The 22,982-nt window shown below is 46.4% G+C and overlaps 1 protein-coding gene across 4 annotated transcripts in view; it reads left to right on the forward strand.

Moving 5' to 3' along the window:
* Positions 1–19,879: 19,879 nt before the first annotated feature.
* Positions 19,880–22,982, forward strand: part of LOC137645943 (phosducin-like protein) — a 103,999-nt gene continuing 100,896 nt past the window's right edge. For 2 of the 4 annotated variants that reach the window (XM_068379012.1, XM_068379015.1), the window contains exon 1: positions 19,880–20,028. The gene's annotated coding sequence lies outside the window, so the exon portion shown is untranslated. The remainder of the gene's footprint in view (positions 20,029–22,982) is intronic. The other 2 variants (XM_068379014.1, XM_068379013.1) reach the window with 2 other exon arrangements.

Here is a 22,982-nt window from a genome sequence, read left to right on the forward strand (position 1 = left end):
GCTAAAGGCTCTCCTCCTCCTTCCGTACATCCTATCCTTCGAAGGGGGAAGTGAGTCCTTCGGTCTCGGCTGCTGCTAAGCTTCCTTCTGAGGGAAGTGCTTCAACGGAGACTCCCGTTCGGAGGACCGATGGTCCCGACGATCTTCCCCGAGGCCGCTTCCGCCGTAAGGCTCACCATCCGCTACGCCACAAGGGCTTCCCTTCCCCTTACAGGGGAACTAAGAGGCGCCTTTTTGGGTCTTCATCCTCCGGGGGGGACTCTCCTCGTCAGCTTCAACCTACAGCTCCGCCCTCCTTGAACCTCTCTGCAGACCGCTCACCCCATCTCCTGCCAGATCTTCGCCTTCTGGAGAACTTGTCACCCGACGGGCAACGGTCCCTTCGGGGCTAAGGGATCCTTCCCTTACGCGAGCAGTGCTAGCGCGCCAGCGCTCTCCTGATCTTCAGCGCTCTCCTACTTGTCGACGATCTCCTGCTCGCCGACGCTCACCTGCTCGTCGGCTCTCTCCTGATGTTCGCCCCCCTCGCCAGCGCGCTCCTGCTCGTCGGCTCTCTTTCGAGCGTCAGCGCTCATTTGAGGACCATCGCCCTGCGGTCTCTGACCACCCTTTAGTTCCTGCTGAACTCCCTGCTCACCATCTGCCTGGTCCTGTGGCTACGCAACATCGTGCTGCGCGTGTGTCAAAAACACATGTTCGCCAACGCGATCTCCCATCTTTCACATGACACGCGTCGACCTTCTGCTCGCCAGTGATCTCCAGCTCTCCAACGATCACCTACGCGCCAGCGATTACCTCCTCGCCAGCGTTCACCTGCTTGCCAGCGCGCACAGGCGATCTTAGTATCGCCTATTCAACAGCGACAGCTAGCGTGCCAACGTTCTCCAACGCTCCTGAAGGAACATGGTTCGCCAGCTTCTAGCTCGCCATCGCGCGATCGCCCGCCTGCGCATGCTGCTCGCCATCGCTCGCCATTGCATGATCGCCCTCCTGCGCATGCTGCTCGCCATCGCTCACCATCGCACCCCATCACGCGATCGCCCACCTGCGCATGCTGCTCGCCATCACGCGATCGCCCTCCTGCGCATGCTGCTCGCCATCGCTCGCCCCTGCACGATCGCCCTCCTGCGGATGCTGATCACCATCGCACCCCATCACGCGATCATTCACCTGCGCATGCTGCTCGCCATCGCTTACCATTACGCGGTCATTCACCTGCGCATGCTGCTCACCATCCCACGCCAGTGCGTCGACATGCCACTTCGCGCCATCGCCAACTTGAGCGACTGCACTCACCAGCTCATCATCGATCGCCTATGGATCTACATCGCCAGCAATCTTCCTCACCTACGCGGCAGCGCGTTCCCTCGCCGTCGCGCCAACGCTTGCCTTCGTCGCCTCGGACACGCGTTCATTTACCTGCCCACCCTCGCGCCCACTCGCCTGCGCGCCCGCGCGACCGCTCGCCTGTGCGCCCGCGCGACCGCTCGCCTGTGCGCCCGCGCGATCATCCACCTGCGCGCCCGCGCGACCATCGTTCGCGGCGAATTCCGCAGCCGGTGGTAGCAGCAGGAACGCGTGCTCCTAGACGGCACTCAGGATCACCTCCATCCAAACACAGGTTGGTAGTGCAGGACGAGGAGAGGTTAGTACATCATTCTTCCCCACCTTCTTTTCAGGCAGGTACCGTTGTGTCCACTCCAAAGGATCGCCCGATCCCTTTCCCTTTAGCGAGGATTTCGGACTCTGTGTCCTTGGAGCAGCGGACTTGGTTTGGTCCTCTGGCACGGGCATTAGTGAGGGTTATGAAACCAGCACTCGCCGGCCAGGGTAACAAACCAACGGCTGTCTCTCCTACGCTGAAGAGAAAGAGAGGAGTTGACTTCGTGGTGACTTCCCCCTGGGCGAAGTTGGTTCCCAAGAGGTCGGTCGCGAAGGTCCCTTCTCCTGCACGAGTACTCTCTCCTTCTCCCGTGGACGAGGCCTTTCCGTCCTCAGGTGAGTCCAGTGGGGCGGTAGTCTTCCCCTCGGCACCAGGGGGGGAGACTTCGCTTCAGGCAGGAGAATCGTCTCGTGAGGAAGGGGCCCCTCGAACCTACTTGTTGGGATCCTGTATCCCTCCCAGGAGGGAATCCAAGGACTCCAAGACCGTCCCTAAATTCTCTGTAAGGATTCGTCAGGAACCCACGACTACCCGGGGGAATGTCCACGTGTCACCCCGGGAAGAGATCCCTGGGGCAGGAGACTTAGCTGCCAGCCCGTAGGGAGGAGAACAGCAAGAATCCGAACATGCCTTCTGGCAGGTCCTAAGCCTGATAAGGCAACTTAACAGGCTTACGGATCCAGTCATCGCCCCCCGTGAAGGCAAAAACACGATTCTGGATGAAGTGTTTGACGTTCGGAAGGCCCCTAGGCCAGTGCGGCTCTGCCCTGGTCTCGGGGGCTGAAGAGTGCCAGGGCTAGGGCCAACGCTCAGCTCGCACTTCTTGCCTCCTCCAGTCGTTCCACTGCCGGGAACAAGCTCATCCCTCCTCCTCGCCTCCAGCAGAGGAGGTATTTCGAGATCCTGGGTGAGCACAACCTCGCTCTTCCTCTCCATCACTCTGTGGAGGAGCTGGCGAAGGGAGTTCCCCTTGAGAAACTCTCTGCCCGGCAGGTGTCGTTCTCGGCGGCAGAGAGCCTTAACCACGAGAAGGTCGCTAAGTGTGCCATGCAGGCCACTTCGTGGCTGGACTTCTGGCTAGGATATCTGGGCATCCTATTGCGATTGGAGGACTTGTCCAAGGAGACCAATAGGAAGGCCCTAGAGACCTTCTTGCTCTCGGGCACCCGCTCCATCGAGTTTTTGGCGCACCAGGTTACCACCCTGTGGGCCAACTCGGTGTTGAAGCGTCGCGATGCTGTGTCCGAGAGATTCCATCCGAAGGTCCCCGCCGTAGATGTGTGTAGGCTCCGACATGCTTCCCTTCTGGGGGAGAGCCTGTTTGAGCCTCAAGCCATGGAGGGAACGGCTGAGAGGTGGAGGAAATCCAGCACGGACTCCCTCCTCCACAGGGCCCTTACAACTCAGCCCTATAAGCCTCCAGCCCCGCCACAAAAGCAGCAACAGCCTCGTAAGGCTCCCAAACAGGCACCGGCAGCTAAGAAAGTGGTGTCTAAGCCCCAGCCCTTTCCAGCCAAGGTCAAGAGGGGCGGTAAGTCCTCCAGGGGAGGCAAGACTCCTAGGGGTGGCGGCCGCGGCCGCAAGCCCTAGGGGTGGCAGTCCCCCTGCATGTCCACCTGTGGGGGGATGCCTTCAGCGTTGCATCTGCAGGTGGCAGCAACACGGGGCCGATGCTTGGACGGTCTCTGTGATCGGCCAAGGTTATCGCGTCCCGTTCACAACATCTCTTCCTCCCCTAACAGCAAATCCAGTGTCGTTGAGCTCCTATGCCACGGGATCGGCAAAGGGGCTGGCCCTTCAGGCCGAAGTCGAGACCATGCTCGAGAAGGGTGCTCTCCAGGAGGTCGTGGACGGCTCCCCAGGCTTCTTCAGTCGACTCTTTCTTGTAGAGAAGGCTACTGGAGGCTGGAGACCTGTCATCGATCTCTCAGCTCTAAACAGGTTTGTCAAACAAACCCGGTTCAGCATGGAGACAGCAGACACGGTCAGACTTGCGGTGAGACCACAAGACTTCATGTGTACACTGGATCTAAAGGACGCGTACTTCCAGATCCCAATTCATCCGTCTTCCAGGAAGTACCTGAGATTCTGCCTAGACAACAAGATCTACCAGTTCAAGGTGCTGTGTTTCGGTCTCTCCACAGCTCCTCAAGTGTTCACAAGAGTGTTCACCCTGATTTCATCTTGGGCGCATAGGAACGGCATTTGTCTCCTTCGTTACCTGGACGATTGGCTGATCCTAGCAGACTCGGAGTCGACCCTTCTTCGGCACCGAGACAGGCTTCTGGATCTTTGCCAGGATCTGGGGATCGTGGTAAACCTCGAGAAGTCCTCTCTGCAGCCGTCCCAACGACTGGTTTATCTAGGCATGCTAATAGACACCAATCTCCACAAAGCCTTTCCATCAGACGACCGGATAGCAAGGCTGAGGAGGGTGGCGGAACCCTTCCTCAGGCGAAAAGAACTCCCCGCCCAATCGTGGTTGCGTCTCTTAGGCCACCTATCCTCCCTGGCCCGTCTGGTTCCAAACAGCCGCCTCAGGATGAGATCCCTTCAATGGCGGCTCAAGTCCCGGTGGAATCAAGGATCCGATTCCCCGGACATTTGGATCCCAATGGGGTCTCTGGAACAGACGGACTTGCAGTGGTGGCTGGCCGACGAGAACCTGCAGAAGGGAGTGAGTCTTCTCGTCCTCCCCCCGGAATTGACTCTGTTTTCGGACGCGTCAAAAGAAGGGTGGGGGCCGCACTTTCTGAACCAGAGGGCCTCAGGCCTTTGGTCAGAATCAGAAAAGTGCCTACACATCAACCTGCTAGAATTGAAGGCCGTCTTTCTGGCTCTTCAGCAGTTCCAACGGTCCCTGGCGGGTCACTCCGTGGTGGTGATGAGCGACAACACCACAGTAGTGGCTTATATCAACAAGCAGGGAGGCACTTTTTCGCAACAGCTATCCCATCTTGCAGTAGAGACTCTGAGTTGGACCGAAACCCACTCGATAACACTATCAGCTCGCTTCATTCCTGGCAAGAGGAATGTGCTCGCCGACAGTCTGATCAGGGCTTCGCAGATAGTGAGTACCGAGTGGTCTTTGGATCCTCAGATAGCCAATAAAGTCCTGACTTTGTGGGGTTCCCCGACTGTGGACTTGTTCGTGACAGCTTTGAACTTCAAGCTGCCCCTGTACTGCTCACCAGTCCCGGACCCCAAGGCACTCTGGCAAGATGCTTTCCAGCAACGGTGGGACAACATCAACGTGTACGCCTTCCCACCGTTCTGTCTGATGAGAAGGGTGCTCAACAGGACCAGACTATCGGTCAACTGTTCCATGGCTCTGGTAGCTCCGCTATGGCATCACGCGGAATGGTTTCTGGACCTTCTGCAATTCCTGACAGAACTCCCAAGGGAGCTTCCTCCACGACACGAGCTTCTCAGACAACCCCACCCCGGCGTCCCTTACAGGGCCGTAGCCTCGCTTCGGCTTCACGCCTGGAGACTATCCAGCGTCTCCTCGCGGAGAGAGGCTTTTCGCAACAGGTTGCGGAGAGAATGTCTCGGCACCTGCGAAGGTCCTCTGAGGGAGTCTACCAAGCAAAGTGGAGAGTCTTTTGTGGTTGGTGTCGTGGAAGGGGTATCTCTCCACTCGATGCCACTATTCCAGCAATAGCGGACTTCCTCGTGTATCTGCGAGAAGAAATGCGCCTTTCTGTCTCGGCAGTGAAAGGCTATCGCTCAGCCTTAAGCTTGGCCTTCAGTTTGAAGGGCGTGGATATTTCTTCATCGCTAGAACTCTCTTTACTCATACGTAGCTATGAGCTTACCTGCCCCCAGTCGGAAGTGAGACCCCCTCCTTGGAACGTGGTTCGAGTATTCAGGTCTCTTAAGAGACCTCCCTTCGAGCCATTACGCCAGGCCTCCGATCGCCACCTGTCTTGGAAGACGGCTTTCCTACTCGCCTTGGCTTCGGCCAAGCGAGTTAGTGAACTTCATGGTCTCCCGTACGACATCGCCCATTCAAGGGGATGGGGGGAGGTAACGTTTAGGTTCGTCCCTGAGTTTGTGGCCAAGACTCAGAATCCTGGAGTGCCGGATCCTCGGTTCGACTCTTTCAGGATCGCGAGTCTCCGTTCTGTAACAAACGACCCAGACCAGCTGCTACTATGTCCAGTGAGGTGTCTGAGGCACTACTTGAAAAGAACGGCTGCAGTCCGTCCTCATGTGCGAGCTTTGTTTGTGAGCACAGACAGGACAAAGAGGAGGGTCACCAGGAACACCATCTCAGCTTGGATTCGAAGGGTGATCCACCATGCCCTGAATCCTGACCCTCCTCCGTCACGTCGCCTTCGGGCCCACGATGTCAGGGGTATTGCTACATCCCTGGCCTTCAAGAGAAACTTCTCTGTGACGCAGGTACTTCAAGCTGGGGTCTGGAAGCGTCAAACGACCTTCACAGCCCACTACCTGCAAGACGTGACCCACAGGAGCCTCGATACGTTTTCTATCGGCCCTGTGGTGGCTGCACAACATCTGGTCGAACCTCAGGCTCCTTTTTGGACAAGTAGCAGTAGGTTGAGGGCGTTGTTACCCGGTCTTAGTCTGTGTGAATGAAAGACTATGTCTGACCCTTACTTCTTTTTCCATTCTCCCCTCCCTTAGGGAAGCAGCATCCTGGTCCTCGCATAGCTGACCTCGACCTCTGCAGGTAACCCATGCTTCTTTGTGCTCCTAGTATTAAGCTTAATACCGTTGCGTCTCCCATACCCTGACGAGGTGGTATGGGGAACGTCCTATCCTAGAATTCCTATCTGAAGGTCTCAAGGTCAACTTCATAGGACGAGTCACACTCTCCTCCTCACACTGCTTATGTAGGCCACTTGTTCCTAGCGATGCTAGGAACTTGTGAGGTACAGGGGCTCCCTCTCTCTAGTGCTGCTCACTGAGGGATCGAGCCCCCTGGCAAGCCGAAGTCAGTAAGGCTGGGGACTTTCCACCCTTCCTAAGGGGTAAGTCACCCTCTGTAAATAGCGTGGTTTGTATTTTGGTTACGGAACAAATGACAAATTCGAAGATCATTTGTATTTTTCCTAACCATACAAACCTTAGCTATTTACACATATGTGCCCGCCATCCTTGACCCCCAAGTCAAGTCCTACCTCTAAGTGAAGTGAAGCAAGTCACCGGTGTGTGGAGGGGGGAGGGGTAGCAAGCTACCCTTCCCCACCCCCCGCTAACTAGCGCGGGGGTAATTAACCCTCGTTAAAACTATTGGCTCGTCATTTCAGCTGCGCTAAAAGGTAAACCCTCTGTAAATAGCTAAGGTTTGTATGGTTAGGAAAAATACAAATTATCTTCGAATTTGTCATTTTGGGTTAGATAGCCATGTCGTCCTGATGGAAGGTTCCTATAGGTAGCTTTCAAGAGATATTTGGCTACAGTGATATTCCCAGAGAATTAACCTTTAGGTCTCCAGAATTCTAACTCCTGGCGCGAATATCCTTAAAATTTCTCTTAAGGATATTGCATAATATAAGGAGATGTATATCTTGATACGATACATAGCAATCTTCACCCCAAATAGCATTTTCGTTTCGAGGGGGAAAAGTGGCAGAAATAAAAGGGGAGTCGTTATCAAGGTACCCTTCCTCCCATACTACTATTGAGTATCTAGATGGTGCTTATTCCTTGTAGCATTGAGCATGGTGCTACAGGTATACAGTGAACCCTCGTTTATCGCGGTAGATAGGTTCCAGACCCGGCCGCGATAGGTGAAAATCCGCGAAGTAGTGACACCATATTTACCTATTTATCTAACATGTATATTCAGACTTTTAAAACCTTCCCTTGTACGTAGTACTGTTAACAAACTACCCTTTAATGTACAGAACACCTAATGCATGTACTACAGTACCCTAAACTAAAACAGGCACAAATATTAAAGGCGATTTTATATCATGCGTTTCTTAAACACGCCGAAAAGCACGATAAAAAATGGCAACCTATGTTTCGTTTACGTTTCTCTGATCATAATGAAGAAACAAACGCATTTACTGTACACATCTGTGTATAGGTTAGTTTTTGCATCGATTATAATGATTATTCAGTACAGTATGTTGATTTTGTTATTACCAATATGTATATGTATATGGGTTATGAAAAAAATCCGCGATGGTCGAACCGCGAAGTAGCGAGGGTTCACTGTAGTAATTTTGGGAGGGATCCTGCCAAGGCCTTTTCTATAGAAAAGGAGAGCGGGTCCATCAGGACGACATGGCTATCTCACCCAAAAATAGATTTTTCGCTTTGCTCAAAATCCGTTTTTTGGGCTCAAGCCATGTCGTCCTGATGGAAGTTTACCAGAGAATTACTAGAAAGTACTGTACCTATATCTGTGGATTTTTATAGGTGCCTCAACCTTGGGACAAATTTTCCTATGGTCACCCAGACCATTGAGACATATGACGTTACCGTTATACGTCATTACTACTAATCATAGACAATGTTAGTGCTTCCTGCCCCCTGCAGGGAAGAGTCATACTAGATAGTAGGAAAGGGGTCTCAAGGTTTGCATATAATGTATGAACGATCATAGCATCAACTATATATACAAGAGTCTCACGATTTGTATATTATGTTGGAATATAACATTAACTAGATATATAAGAGTCTCACTTCACTGTTTGTATATTTGTGCTGGAACATAGTATGAGATAGATATAAAAGAGTCTCACGGTTTGTATAATGTATCGGAACATAGCATCACTAGATATTGTTTGTAGCTCGTGTTGGAGCAAAGTATCAGCTATATATATTGTTCAGACATACAATATTATGCAGTTTTACTTAGGTTAGAAAAACTCTGGATTATACTTTATACTTTATACACACGGCACAGGTGTTATCCGTATATTTCTCCACCTGAAATAATTTGAACAGTCACCTAACAAGTATTGCACTGGAAGGTGTCAACACCTTCACCCAAAAATTGAGAGTCCCAATCAATACACCGTTCATCGCAGTACTAGACGATAGGTTTCAACACACTACCTGCCGCCACCACAAAATGCTTCAGCTCATGCACTTGTTTTGCATAATGTTTATAAAAAAAACTCTGGATGGCTTCCATCCAGTGTATGAGAGAAGACGCTCAAAGTCCATGTACTGAAAAAAGTTCAGTGACGAAGCAATTTTCCTTGGATCATGACCTAGTGCCAGGATAAGGTTGGGATATCGTCCTGTGTGGCAGGTTGGACAGACACTAGATATACCACACTACACCTCATGTAAACTGTGTAACCTTGCTAATGCCAATAACCTTGAACACTACTGTCTTCATTGCCCCACTGTCAGGAATCTGTTACCTCAAGGACAGAATTTACTTCAAACCTGTCAATATTTACTCAAAGATGACCACCTAGATGTAATTTTGACTCGTCATCCACACTTTGGTGGCGGCTAAACTGTCTGTTGCAGTTGTTGTGATAATGGAATACGAACCCATATATGTTATTTTTGTGAATGATATACTGATGATTCAATGCTGTAATTTTTTTTTTTTTTTTTTTTTTTTTTTTTTGACTCGTCATCCACACTTTGGTGGCTGCTAAACTGTCTGTTGCAGTTATTGTGATAATGGAATACGAACTCATAAATGTTAATTTTGTGAATGATATACTTATGATTCAATGCTGTAATTTTTTTTTTTCAATATTAATCTTACCCGATGATCATGTAGCTGTCAACTCCGTTGCCCGACAGAAATCTACGGTCGGGATACGCCAGCGATCGCTATCCAGGTGGGGGTGTACACAACAGAGCCATCTGTGAGTAGGTACTCAAGTACTTCTTGTCAACAAGAACTCAATTTTTCCTCTGTCGTGCCACCGGCAAGACCTACTTGGATACGCTGTTAATTCTGGAGTTGTTGTTCACGATTTGGTGATGTATTCACTCTAGAGTTTAGCCTTCGCTATTCAGGAAGCTTTATCATTAGCTTAGCAAGCTTTTGGAATTAATTTAGATTAATTGTTAACGAACTTTGCTAGATTTTGGAATTCCCCCTTGACTACTTCTACATTCAAGATGTCTGACCAGTCTCAAGTCCCTAAGTACAGGCAGTGTAGCGTTATGACTTGTTCTAGGTGTCTCCCGAAGGCCTCCTTAGATCCTCACACCGTTTGTTCCAATTGTAGGGGTAAATCCTGTCAATTGGAAGATCGATGTGAGGAATGCGCTGGGCTTTCGGAATTCGATTTTAACGAATTCCTTAAAAATGCACGTAGGTTAGAGAAGGAGAGAATCAGGAGGAGTTCTTCTCGCTCTGTGGATTTTTCCTCTCCCCATGCCCCTCAACCTTTTCCTTCCCCTGTAGTGGTGACTCCCGACCCTGCTACTAGTGCTCAGCCATCCATGGCGGATATGATGCGTGCCATTCAGGCTCTCGGTGACAGAGTGGAGTCATTGGCTAATGACCGTAATCAGCATTTGGCAGATGTCAAAGAGCTGAAAGCGAAAAGTGCAGTGGGAAGTGTTATCAGTGCTAGTGATGTGAAAAGTGTCAGTGTCAGTGTTGCGCATGAGGGTACATCTGTGCGTGCCAGTCGTCCTCCCAGTCCGGGACCTCTTGCAAGCTCCCAAGCCTAGGGGAGAAGCAATGTCGAAGGACCAAAGGGTTCGGCAGGCCTTGATCAGCGCACGGATGTATCCTCAGTGGTTGCGGACGTATCTGTCAGAGATCGTCCCATCCACAAACAGACGAATGAGCCCTACCATTCCTCGTCTGTGGAAGAAGTTTCCAGGAGGAAACGATGGACCAAGGTTTCACGACCGCTCAAGCGTAAGGTCCCTTCCGAGCGAGTCCAACGGCCCAGGTGTAGCCACTGGGTCAGTTCGGACTCGCCGCAGTCTTCCGATGACTGCACACCTCCCAAGAGAGGTAGAGTGGTTCCACAACAGACTACTGCTCCGTCTGTTGCTGCTCCAACCACGGTAGACCCTAAGTGGTCCATGCTGCAGACTATGCAGTCTCAGCTTGCGGCATTCATGCAGGAGTATCATGCTGAGAAGGTTGACACTGCACCTGTTAACCTACAACCCGCCGAGGTTGTGCGCTCAGCAGATACTGCGGCTGCCTGCTCCCACACACCACCTGTGAGAGCTCCACCACCGATGCGCAGTCCTTGCCAGACGCATGTTCTTGCTGCACCATCCGTTGACATGCGTGAGCTACCGCATCAGCAGTGGGAAGGTGCTGTAGAGCTGCCGGGTTCTGCCTCTATGCGGCATGCTCCGCAACCCATGCGGCAGGCTCCGCAACCCATGCGGCATGCTCCGCATACCATACAGCATGCTCCGCAACCCACGGCAACCCCTCCCACGCACCAACACTCTGCTTTTGTTGTTGCCAGCTCGCAGACTGACCAGCAGCGGCATGATGTTGGATCCGCAGCAGCTACGCATGCACCCGTACTGCCGGATTCAGCCGTTCAGCTTTCTGCTCTGCCTTTGCCACTTTCTACTCAGCTTTCGGATGATGGAGTATCAGATGACGAAGCTGCTCATTTGGATGAACCGCACTCCGACTTTGAAGGGCCCAAGTCTACGCCTCCCTCCTTAGACTTTCGTAAAGTCCTTGCCTTGTTCAGGGACTTGTATCCAGAGCAGTTTGTGTCTGCAACCCCTCGCTCTCCTCCCTCCGAGTTTGCTCTGGGCATGCAGTCTGCTGCTCCTGCCTTCACCAAGCTTGTTCTCGCACGCTCATCCAAGAGAGCTTTGAGGGTTATGGGAGAGTGGTTGCAGTCCAAGAAGCAACTGGGAAAGACTGCTTTCATCTTTCCGCCCACCAAGCTTGCTTCTAAGTCGAGCGTCTGGTATGCCACGGGAGAGGAACCCGGCTTGGGAGTTCCTGCCTCTGCCCAGGGCGACTTCTCAAGTCTGGTTGACTCTCCCCGCAGGTTGGCTATGAGACGATCGAAGATCTGCTGGTCCTTTTCTGACATGGATCATCTGTTGAAGGGAGTCTTTCGTGCCTTCGAGATCTTCAACTTCCTCGATTGGTGTTTGGGAGCTTTAAGCAGAAAGACTTCCCCTTCGGATAAGGACTCTGCCATGCTGATCATGTCTAGCATGGACAAAGCCATTCGGGATGGGTCTGGTGAGCTTGCGGCTTCGTACGTGTCGGGAGTGCTTAAGAAGAGAGAACATCTTTGCTCCTTCTTATCGGCTGGTATCACCCCTTGTCAGAAGTCAGAGTTGTTGTTTGCTCCTCTCTCCAAGTGTCTGTTTCCGGAGGAGCTGATCAAGGGGATGGCTGCCTCTCTTATCCAGAAGGATACCCATGATCTGATGGCATCTTCCGCACGTAAGGCTAAAACCTTACCTTCCGTGCCTAGACCCTTCCGCCCTGCAGCAGTAGACACTCCTGCAACTAGGTTCATCCCGCCCTTTCGTGGCAGAACCTCCAGCAGAGGAGGTACCCATGCCGACAGTCACCGTGGCAAATCCAAGAAGGGTTCCAAGTCCGCAAAAGGCAAGTTCTGACTGCCTTCCTCTCCAGACAGCAGTGGGAGCCAGACTCAAGACCTTCTGGCAAGCTTGGGAGAGCAGAGGTGCAGACGCTCAGTCTGTGAAGTGGCTAAGGGAGGGATACAGAATTCCGTTCTGCCGCAGTCCCCCTCTAGCTACATCTCCCATCAACCTCTCTCCCATCTACAAGGAGAAGGACAAGAGGCTAGCGTTGCAACAAGAGGTGTTGCTCTTGCTACAAAAGGAAGCGGTAGTCATAGTCCGGGACCATCAATCCCCGGGCTTCTACAACTGTCTCTTCCTGGTAGCGAAGAAGACAGGAGGTTGGAGACCGGTGCTGGACGTCAGTGCTCTCAATGCTTTTGTCACCGAGCAGACGTTCACGATGGAGACGACGAAGTCGGTCCTAGCAGCGGTCAGGCAGGAGGACTGGATGGTCTCGTTAGACCTGAAAGACGCGTACTTTCACGTCCCCATCCATCCAGACTCCCAACCTTTCCTAAGGTTCGTCTTTGGAAAGGTTGTGTACCAGTTCCAAGCCCTGTGCTTTGGCCTAAGCATGGCACCTCTTGTGTTTACCAGACTGATGAGGAATATTGCGAAATTCCTTCACTTGGCAGACATCAGAGCCTCCCTCTATTTGGACGACTGGCTTTTAAGAGCTCCAACAAGTCGTCGCTGTCTGGAGAATCTCAGATGGACTATGGATCTGACCAAGGAATTGGGCCTCCTGGTCAATTTAGAGAAGTCCCAGCTCGTCCCATCCCAGACCATTGTCTATCTAGGTATGGAGATTCAGAGTCGAGCTTTTCGGGCTTTTCCGTCGGCCCCAAGGATCTATCAAGCCCTAGAATGCATCCAGAGCATGCTGAGAAGGAACCGATGTTCAGTCAGGCAGTGGATGAGTCTAACAGGGACACTTTCATCGCTGGCCCAGTTCATCGAGTTAGGGAGACTCCACCTCCGCCCCCTTCAGTATCATCTAGCTGCTCACTGGAGAAAGGACATGACGCTAGAGGCGGTCTCAGTGCCTGTTTCCGAAGAGATGAGGTTTACGCTAACGTGGTGGAAGAACAGCATTCTTCTCAAGGAAGGTCTACCATTGGCTGTTCAGACCCCCGACCACCGTCTCTTCTCGGACGCATCGGACACGGGCTGGGGTGCGACACTGGACGGACAGGAATGCTCGGGCACATGGAATCAAGAGCAAAGGACACTTCACATCAATTGCAAGGAGTTGTTGGCGGTTCATCTGGCCTTGATAAACTTCAAGTCCCTCCAGCTAAACAAGGTGGTGGAGGTGAACTCCGACAACACCACAGCCTTGGCTTACATCTCCAAGCAGGGAGGGACTCATTCGAGGAAGTTGTTCGAGATCGCAAGGGACCTCCTCATTTGGTCAAAAGATCGAAAGCTTTCGCTGGTAACGAGGTTCATTCAGGGCGATATGAATGTCATGGCAGATCGCCTCAGCCGGAAGGGTCAGGTCATCCCCACAGAGTGGACCCTTCACAAGAATGTTTGCAGCAGACTATGGGCCCTGTGGGGTCAGCCCACCATAGATCTATTCGCTACCTCGATGACCAAGAGGCTCCCGATGTATTGTTCTCCGATTCCAGACCCAGCAGCAGTTCACGTGGATGCTTTTCTGCTGGATTGGTCCCATCTCGACCTGTATGCGTTCCCGCCGTTCAAGATTGTCAACAGGGTACTTCAGAAGTTCGCCTCTCACAAAGGGACACGGCTGACGTTGGTTGCTCCCCTCTGGCCCGCGAGAGAATGGTTCACCGAGGTACTGCAATGGCTAGTGGACGTTCCCAGGACTCTTCCTCTAAGAGTGGACCTTTTGCGTCAACCTCACGTAAAGAAGGTACACCCAAACCTCCAAGCTCTTCGTCTGACTGCCTTCAGACTATCGAAAGACTCTCAAGAGCTAGAGGCTTTTCGAAGGAGGCAGCCAGAGCGATTGCCAGAGCAAGGAGGACATCCACTCTCAGAGTCTATCAGTCTAAATGGGAAGTCTTCCGAAGCTGGTGCAGGGCGAATGCAGTTTCCTCAACCAGTACCACTGTAACCCAGATTGCTGACTTCCTGTTACATCTAAGGAACGTAAGATCCCTATCAGCTCCTACGATCAAGGGTTACAGAAGTATGTTGGCAGCGGTATTCCGCCACAGAGGCTTGGATCTTTCCACCAACAAAGATCTACAGGACCTCCTTAGGTCTTTTGAGACCTCAAAGGAACGTCGGTTGTCCACACCAGGCTGGAATCTAGACGTGGTTTTAAGGTTCCTTATGTCATCAAGATTTGAACCGCTCCAATCAGCCTCTTTTAAGGACCTCACATTAAAAACTCTTTTCCTCGTTTGCTTAGGAACAGCTAAAAGAGTCAGTGAGATCCACGCCTTCAGCAGGAACATAGGTTTTACATCTGAAACGGCTACATGTTCCTTGCAGCTCGGTTTTTTGGCTAAAAACGAGCTTCCTTCCCGTCCTTGGCCTAAGTCGTTCGACATCCCAAGCCTGTCCAACTTGGTGGGGAACGAACTAGAGAGAGTACTTTGCCCAGTAAGAGCTCTTAGGTACTATTTAAGAAGGTCAAAGCCATTACGAGGACAATCAGAAGCTTTATGGTGTTCTATCAAGAAGCCTACTCTACCGATGTCTAAGAACGCAGTTTCTTACTACATCAGGCTTCTGATTAGAGAGGCACATTCTCATCTGAAGGAAGAAGACCTTGCTTTGCTGAAGGTAAGGACACATGAAGTGAGAGCTGTTGCTACTTCAGTGGCCTTCAAACAGAACCGTTCTCTGCAGAGTGTTATGGATGCAACCTATTGGAGAAGCAAGTCAGTGTTCGCATCATTCTATCTCAAAGATGTCCAGTCTCTTTACGAGAACTGCTACACCCTGGGACCATTCGTAGCAGCGAGTGCAGTAGTAGGTGAGGGCTCAGCCACTACATTCCCATAATCCCATAACCTTTTTAATCTTTCTCTTGAATACTTTTTATTGTTGTTTTTTGGGTTGTACGGAAGGCTAAGAAGCCTTCCGCATCCTGGTTGATTTGGCGGGTGGTCAAATTCTTTCTTGAGAAGCGCCTAGGTTAGAGGTTGTGATGAGGTCCTTTAGTATGGGTTGCAGCCCTTTATACTTCAGCACCTAGGAGTCGTTCAGCATCCTAAGAGGACCGCTAGGCTCAGTAAGGAAGACGTACTTAAAAAAGGCAGAGTAATAGTTCAAGTCGACTTCCTTACCAGGTACTTATTTATTTTATGTTTGTTATTTTGAATAACTGATAAAATGAAATACGGGATACTTAGCTTCTTTTGTTAACATGTATGCTGGTCTCCACCCACCACCCTGGGTGTGAATCAGCTACATGATCATCGGGTAAGATTAATATTGAAAAATGTTATTTTCATTAGTAAAATAAATTTTTGAATATACTTACCCGATGATCATGAATTTAAGGACCCTCCCTTCCTCCCCATAGAGAACCAGTGGACCGAGGAGAAAATTGAGTTCTTGTTGACAAGAAGTACTTGAGTACCTACTCACAGATGGCGCTGTTGTGTACACCCCCACCTGGATAGCGATCGCTGGCGTATCCCGACCGTAGATTTCTGTCGGGCAACGGAGTTGACAGCTACATGATCATCGGGTAAGTATATTCAAAAATTTATTTTACTAATGAAAATAACATATTATACAAAATGTGCCATGTCGTCATAACAGGATAGTGATCTATATGGTACAAATGGAAAGACGTATATAAAATGTACAAATCAATTAAGTAAATAGTAGGACACTTTATGGTTCTTGGTTCCTAACTGCTCACTCCAAAAAATAAGTTTGCAGGCACTATGAGTTAGTAGATTTTAGATAGGTGCAAAGCTTCTAAGCTTATGCTGATCTTGTTATTGATTTATGTACAATAACTACAAATAAGTCTTAATGAAAATCTTACTTTACTTTTCTCCCATTCTACTTTGAAATCAGTTGGGATACCTTGTTATCAGTTTTGGCAACCTATGGTGGTAAATTTAGTATCTTAAACTCTTCTTTCATATTCATGGCCCGATTTGTGTACAGTATACCATCAGCTCCATGCTAAGATTTTGTAACACCCACGCTTAGATTTTGTAACACGCACGCTTGTATTTTTTTTTAACTTTCCTTATTTTTGGCATGAAAATCAATGTTCTGTATTATCTTCTTCATCTTTGCACAGGTCAAACACATTATCTGTGCATTTTACCCTGAAATTTTGTTTTAGTTTGAGCATGTTTAACCTTGCCTTGATTTTGAGGATTCCCATTATCCATTTCTCTAATGTAAGACTGTGGGCCATTTCCTTCTTTGAATCTAAATTTTTCATCCCCTTCTCATTTTCTTCAATAGTTTATCTTTTGCATGAAGAATGGAAATTAGGAGTGTTGGTGAGAATGGCAAAAAAAGGAGACTTGACTGATTGCAATAATTACAGAGGGATCTCGCTTACATCAGTTGTCATGAAAATACATAGCATGCTTATTCTAAAGAAGCTAGAGAGAAAGATTGATGAAAAGCTGAGAGATGAACGCGCAAGATTTAGAAAAGGTAGAAGTTGCGCAGACCAAATTTTCATTTTAAGACGTGTACAACAATGTGTAGAATATAGAAATCCACTTTTGATGGTATTTGTGTACTATGAAAAAGCTTTTTTTAGTATGCACTGGCCAATTTTGTTGAGAATCCTACGTTATTATGGAATTCCTCTTAAATATGTAAATTTGAATTTGCTTAAGTCTGTCCATGAGCATAACAAGTGCAAAGTTAATGATAGTGGAGTCCTATCAAATGAATTTCCAGTGAACAGCGGAGTACACCAAGAGAATGTGTTGTCACCATTGTTATTTATCCTCCTTATGGATTTTGTAATGCGAAGAACAGTTGGAGATGGTGGAGAAGGATTGAACTGGATTGGTAATAGGTAATTAGCTGACCTACAGTATTCTGTTGATGCTGTCCTTATTAACAGAACACCACAGTACTGTATTTGCGATCCTTGCTCACCAGAATGCATGAAATATTACATGAATTTGGGCTCAAGATAAATAGAAGAATAATAGAGATGATGAAAATGGAAGATGAAATATCCTTAGATGGAGAAAGGATTAATGAGGCACAATTCATTTGAATATTTGGGAACTGATCACTGATAACTGATAATGGATTTTGAGAATTTGAGTTGAATGAAAGATTGAAAACAAGCAAATCAGACAATGCTTCGGTTAAGTAAACTTTGGAAATCAAATCACCTTAAATTACATATAAAAATCAGGCTATATATCAGTTTAGTGAGATCTGTGTTACTGTATGGACATGAGTCATGTTATGACAATGAAACTATCTCAAACAGATTTGTAAGATTTGAGAACATATTGTGGGTTAAATGACTGGACAGGATTAGGAATGAAACTATAAGAGAGATTACTTGAGTGCCATATATGGGTGAGATCATAGTGAAGGCAGATGGAGATGGTTTGGGCATGCTCTTCGCACTCCCCACGAGAGATTAGCTCACTAAACTTTCAACTGGGCTCCACAGGGCACTAAAAGAGTTGGAAGTCCCAGGCTTACATGTCTGAGGACTTTGAATTGTTTAGTTGGAGAATATGAATGTAAGTAGTATTGAATTAAAAGCTCAAGGTAGAAACGACTGGCGAAATCTAACCGAGGCTCTTTGTGTCAATAGGTGTGAGAGGAGATGATCTTTTTCATAATTTTTTTCTTGATTTTTTTTCAGTTTCTTTTAAGCCAGTCAATTATTTCTCCTATTTCAATTTTATGTTTACAACAAATTTCTTCAAGGCCGCTACTCCAGCACTTTCAAGAGGGGTTCTGCAGTTGATCTTCAATTATCTCTCTGATTAATCTCTTTATATTCAGTTTATGGTGATCTGCACTCCTTGATGTATGAGGTGTAATAAAGGAAAATTAATGGAAGAGATGAAAGGTACACAGTACAGTACAAGATTGTGAAAGGAATGTTTGAACTTGCAACTTCACCTTATTGGGATTAGCAGAAATACAAATATAATCAGATAAGCTTAAAAGGTGATGTTTCATAATATTACATCAAGTGATAAATGCTTAACAGGGAAATGGAATACCAAATAAGGGAATGTAGGAGCAAAGTGCATTATAGAACTACGCAAAAAATATGACATTGGAATGGAAGAAGAAATACAAAGTAAAGTGGCAAAAGAAATGAAAAGAAAGTAGAAATTCCCAAGTTGAGGTTTGTAGGCTAACTGCTAATGAAGGAAGAGAATACAAAGGTACACTTAACACCGAGGAAGCTGTATTATTATTATTAGCATCAGTAGTATTACTGTATTATTATTACTTGCTAAGCTACAACCCTAGTTGGAAAAGCAGGACACTATATGCCCGGAGCCCCAATAGGGAAAATAGCCCGGTGAGGAAAGGAAAAATGAAATATTTTAAGAACCGTAACATTAAAATAAACATTTCCCATTTAAACTACAAAAACTTTAAGGAAACAAGAAAGAGAAATAGTTCCCCCCCCCAAGTGTACCCTCAAGCAAGAAAACTAACTCATGACAGTGGAAGACCATGGTATAGAGGCTATGGTACTACCCAAGACTAAAGAACAATGGTTAGATTTTAGAGTGTCCTTCTAGAAAAGCTGCCTTATAGCTAGAGACTCTCCTACCCTCACCAAGAGGAAAGTAGCCACTGAGCAATTACAGTACAGTAGTTACCCCATTTGGTGAAGAAGAATTGTTTGGTAATCTCATTGTTGTTAGGTGTATGAAGACAGAGGAGAATCTGCAAAGAATAGGCCAAACTATTCAGTGTTTGTGTAGGCAAAGGGAAAGTGAACCATAACCAAAGAGAAGGATCCAATGTAGTACTCTGGCCAGTCAAAACACCCCATAACTCTCTGGCTGTAGTATCTCAACGGGTGGCTGGTGCTCTGGCCAACCTTCTACCAGAAATAGTAATGAAAACAAGGGTGATTATGATAAGAGTTAAAAGAAAATTATGAAAACAGGAATGAAATTTAATGGCTTTAGTGAGTTACTCAGAGGCAGGGCTGTAAAGAACTAAGAAAATTTAGAAGCAGTAACATAGAATTAGGGAAAGAAGAATAACCAACCAAAGAAGTTAGTTACCCGTGCATTTTGTGCGGTTTCATGTCCATATTTTATTGAAGTGTACCGAAATGACGAATAATTGCTGTCTCTCAATATGATTCTTCAATATGATATGTTGCAACATGAATATATTGTTTGCATTACCCTCATACCTTGTGTACCCCCATAGCCTTACTCTTGCCTACATTTACTCGTAACTTCCTTCTCTAACATACCCTTCCAAATTATGTCACTATTTGACCCAACTTCTCTGAGTCTTCAACCAATACAATATCATCCTCAAATAACAACTGATTCTCCTTTAACTCATAATCACTCATCCATCAAGTGATAGTGAAACTATTAAATTATTAAAACATATATGAATAAAAAAAAACTTAGCTAATTTCGTAATAATTTTAAAAGATTAACAACTTTAAAATAAGAAGAATAACTTATTTTTTTTTTTTTTTTTTGCGGTCGTTGAAAGGAGGGAAAAAAATTATGAACATTGACATTAAGTATAAAAGAAGTTTAGGGTGAACGGTTGAATACATAGGCCGTTGCAGGGAATGTAATCTACTACTACTGTGATTTTGACAATTCCCCACTTGTTTACATTATTACTCAGTGAGTCCATTTTCCTAGGCTTCATTACTATAAAGCGAACAAACAATTGGAGACACTAAATAGAACTAGGTAGGTCATTGTTTTTATATTTATATGCAAACCTGCAATTCTTTTACTCGTTCTTTGAGTGTTTTCAAAGGAGGAAACCTTATAAATCATAGAACAAATATCTGCAGCTTCCGTAAACAAGAGCCCCTTATTATTGATTGTTTGGGCTTTGTACTGTACTTATGAGCACAAGTTTGATCTTATGATTTTATGGTTTCAGATGTGGTGTATCTATTTAATCGAACAACTTATATTTTATTTGAATTTTAGATGAAATTTAGCCTAGAGCACCTCGGTTTCATCATAGAACAGTGCAATATTAGTTAGAACATAGAAAATCGTATAATTGCATAGATGTTTGGTAACCTTCGTATAAAGACGGACAGAAACACATTCATAGCACACCATCTAACCTAAACTTCCCCACCTAACCTCCCCAAGCTGTGCCTTTACCTGCTTACCTAACGACCCAGGTAAAGTTGTATTGTATTACAGGGTGTGATTTCGAACAGAAAATATATGTTTTCTTACAGTAAATAGTGTGATTTAACCGAATTAGACCTTCATTTCAACCACAAACAAACAGATCAACCAATTCGACTAACTTAAGTTGCCGAATTGATTGCTGTTATTACGGATGAAATGAAATGAAGGTGAAAACTGGTTAGATCACTCACGTTATTTTCTACAGGAGAACATACATTTTCTGTTAAAATGGCTAAATATAATCACTGTTGTCATATATGTTGTGTTAGAATATTTAAATATAAGCACTTGTTCAACGGTTTCACTTCACTCACGAATGTACTGTGAACAATGACATTAGCAACGTTACCAACGATGTCTGGGATTGTTACGGTAATATTACCGGTTACACAATATATAAAAAGTACTAAAAGGGTACAGAACCTAACAAACCCACCTAACCTAACCTAGTAGTTGACAGATCACAAACCTCAGGTATTTACTCAAAACGGTAAAATTAGCCACAATACGAATAATACACAGCGTTACCAACGGTACGGTGACATTACTAGCGATAGTAATGTTAGATATTTCCATACGTATTTTAAATAATTTTTCCATATTTTACACAATATATAAAAAGTACAAAAAGGGTACAGAACCTAACAAACCCACCTAACCTAACCTAGGAGTTCCCATGTCATAAAACTCACGTATGTACTAGGAATGTTAAAGTAAGCAACGTTACCAATGATAGTGTTAACAACGTTACAAAGGCATTGCTAATGGTAGCTATGCTACGGTAATATTATCATGTGTATTTTAATGAATTGTTCCATATACACTTTACACGATATATAAAAAGGTACAAAAATGGTACAGAACCTAACAAACCCACCTAACCTAACCCAGAAGATAACAGGTCACAAAACACATATAATGACTTTTGTTGAATGACTTACCTTTATGAAGGGGATGTCGAAACCTGCGGGACACAGGAGGGTGAGACTGATGGCTTAACTTTAAATTATATTATCTTCCATGGGGGTAGGCGACTTTTTCCCAAAAATGTACTTTTATAAGAAGTAACGGTATAACCACAACGACGTTACTTTTTGGTTTTAGGTATCTTGGTTTCGGTATTACAATAAAACACGTGAATGTCTTTCCTGCAAGATAGGAGGGAACGGCACTTGGGGCACAGTAAACCTTGAGGAATTGCATTGTGTGCTGTAAGGAAATTATCAACATTGGATGAAGAATCATAAAAATCACCATGGAATTTAGCAGATGCTTTTAGGTATGGAATACTGCAGCCGTTACAAGTTTCTATAACTTCCTCCATCGCAAAATACGAAAAAATAAATCTCACTTGAAATGACGGACACCTTACTAGGGCAAAGGTTTCCAGGGGATTTGGTGGAAGGGGTATGAATAGACCACTTAAAGAGATAAAGGAAGGGGGTAGGGAAATATTAACTGACAACGCCCTTGTGTAAACTTTGAATACTTATAGGTTCGTGATTGGTTAACGGGGAAACAACAGAGTCTAGAGGGTAAACATGAATGAACTGGAAAGGGAAACTTGTTTAGAGCAAGTATTTACTGTATGTGAAATCGGGGTGTGACAAACGATACGTATTCAAAGTTTACACAAGGGGGTTGTCAACTGATATTTCCCTACCCCCTGCCTTTATCTCTTTAAGTGGTCTGTTCATACCCCTTCCACCAAATCCTTTTCCCTTGAAACCTTTGACCTAGTAAGGTGTCCGTCATTTCAAGTGAGATTTATTTTTTTGTATTTTGCGATGGAGGAAGTTATAGATATTTGTAACGGCTGCAGTACTGTATTCCGTACCTAAAAGCATTTGCTAAATTCCATGGTGAATTTTATGATTCTTCAGCCAATGTTGATAATTTCCCGAAAGCACACAATGTAATTCCTCAACGTTTCCAGTGCCCCAAGTGCCGTTCCCTCCTATCTTACAGGAAAGACATTCACATGTTTTATTGTAATACCGAAACCAAGATACCTAAAACCTAAAAGAAACGTCGTTGTGGTTAGGAGTTAAGCCGTCAGTCTCACCCTCCCGTGACCCGCAAGTTTCGTCGTCGTCTTCATAAAGGTAAGTCATTCTTCAATAGTCATTATTGTGTGTATTGTATTATTTTCTATTTATTATTGCATTATGTTCTAATAACTACTTGATTTACAGGTATTAACAGTTAGTTCAGGTATATTTAATGGTTCAAATGTATTTGGCTGTACAGTATTTCATTGTGGTTACTGTATACTGTAGCTTTATTATAAGATTTAATGTGGTGTTTTTATGTAAGTTTTGGAACGAATTAGGCTATTTACATGTAAAATTTGACGTATAACACAAAATTCTCACGAAACCAAAGCCACTCCAGAACTAATTAATTTCGTTTTGTGAGGCATTACTGTTGTTATTTGTGGGGTGAAGAGTGAAGGGGAGACTCGCATTGGATACTAAGTTTGTTTTACC

This window comes from Palaemon carinicauda, chromosome 8 (assembly GCF_036898095.1).
Source record: "Palaemon carinicauda isolate YSFRI2023 chromosome 8, ASM3689809v2, whole genome shotgun sequence".
NCBI classification, from domain to species: domain Eukaryota; kingdom Metazoa; phylum Arthropoda; class Malacostraca; order Decapoda; family Palaemonidae; genus Palaemon; species Palaemon carinicauda.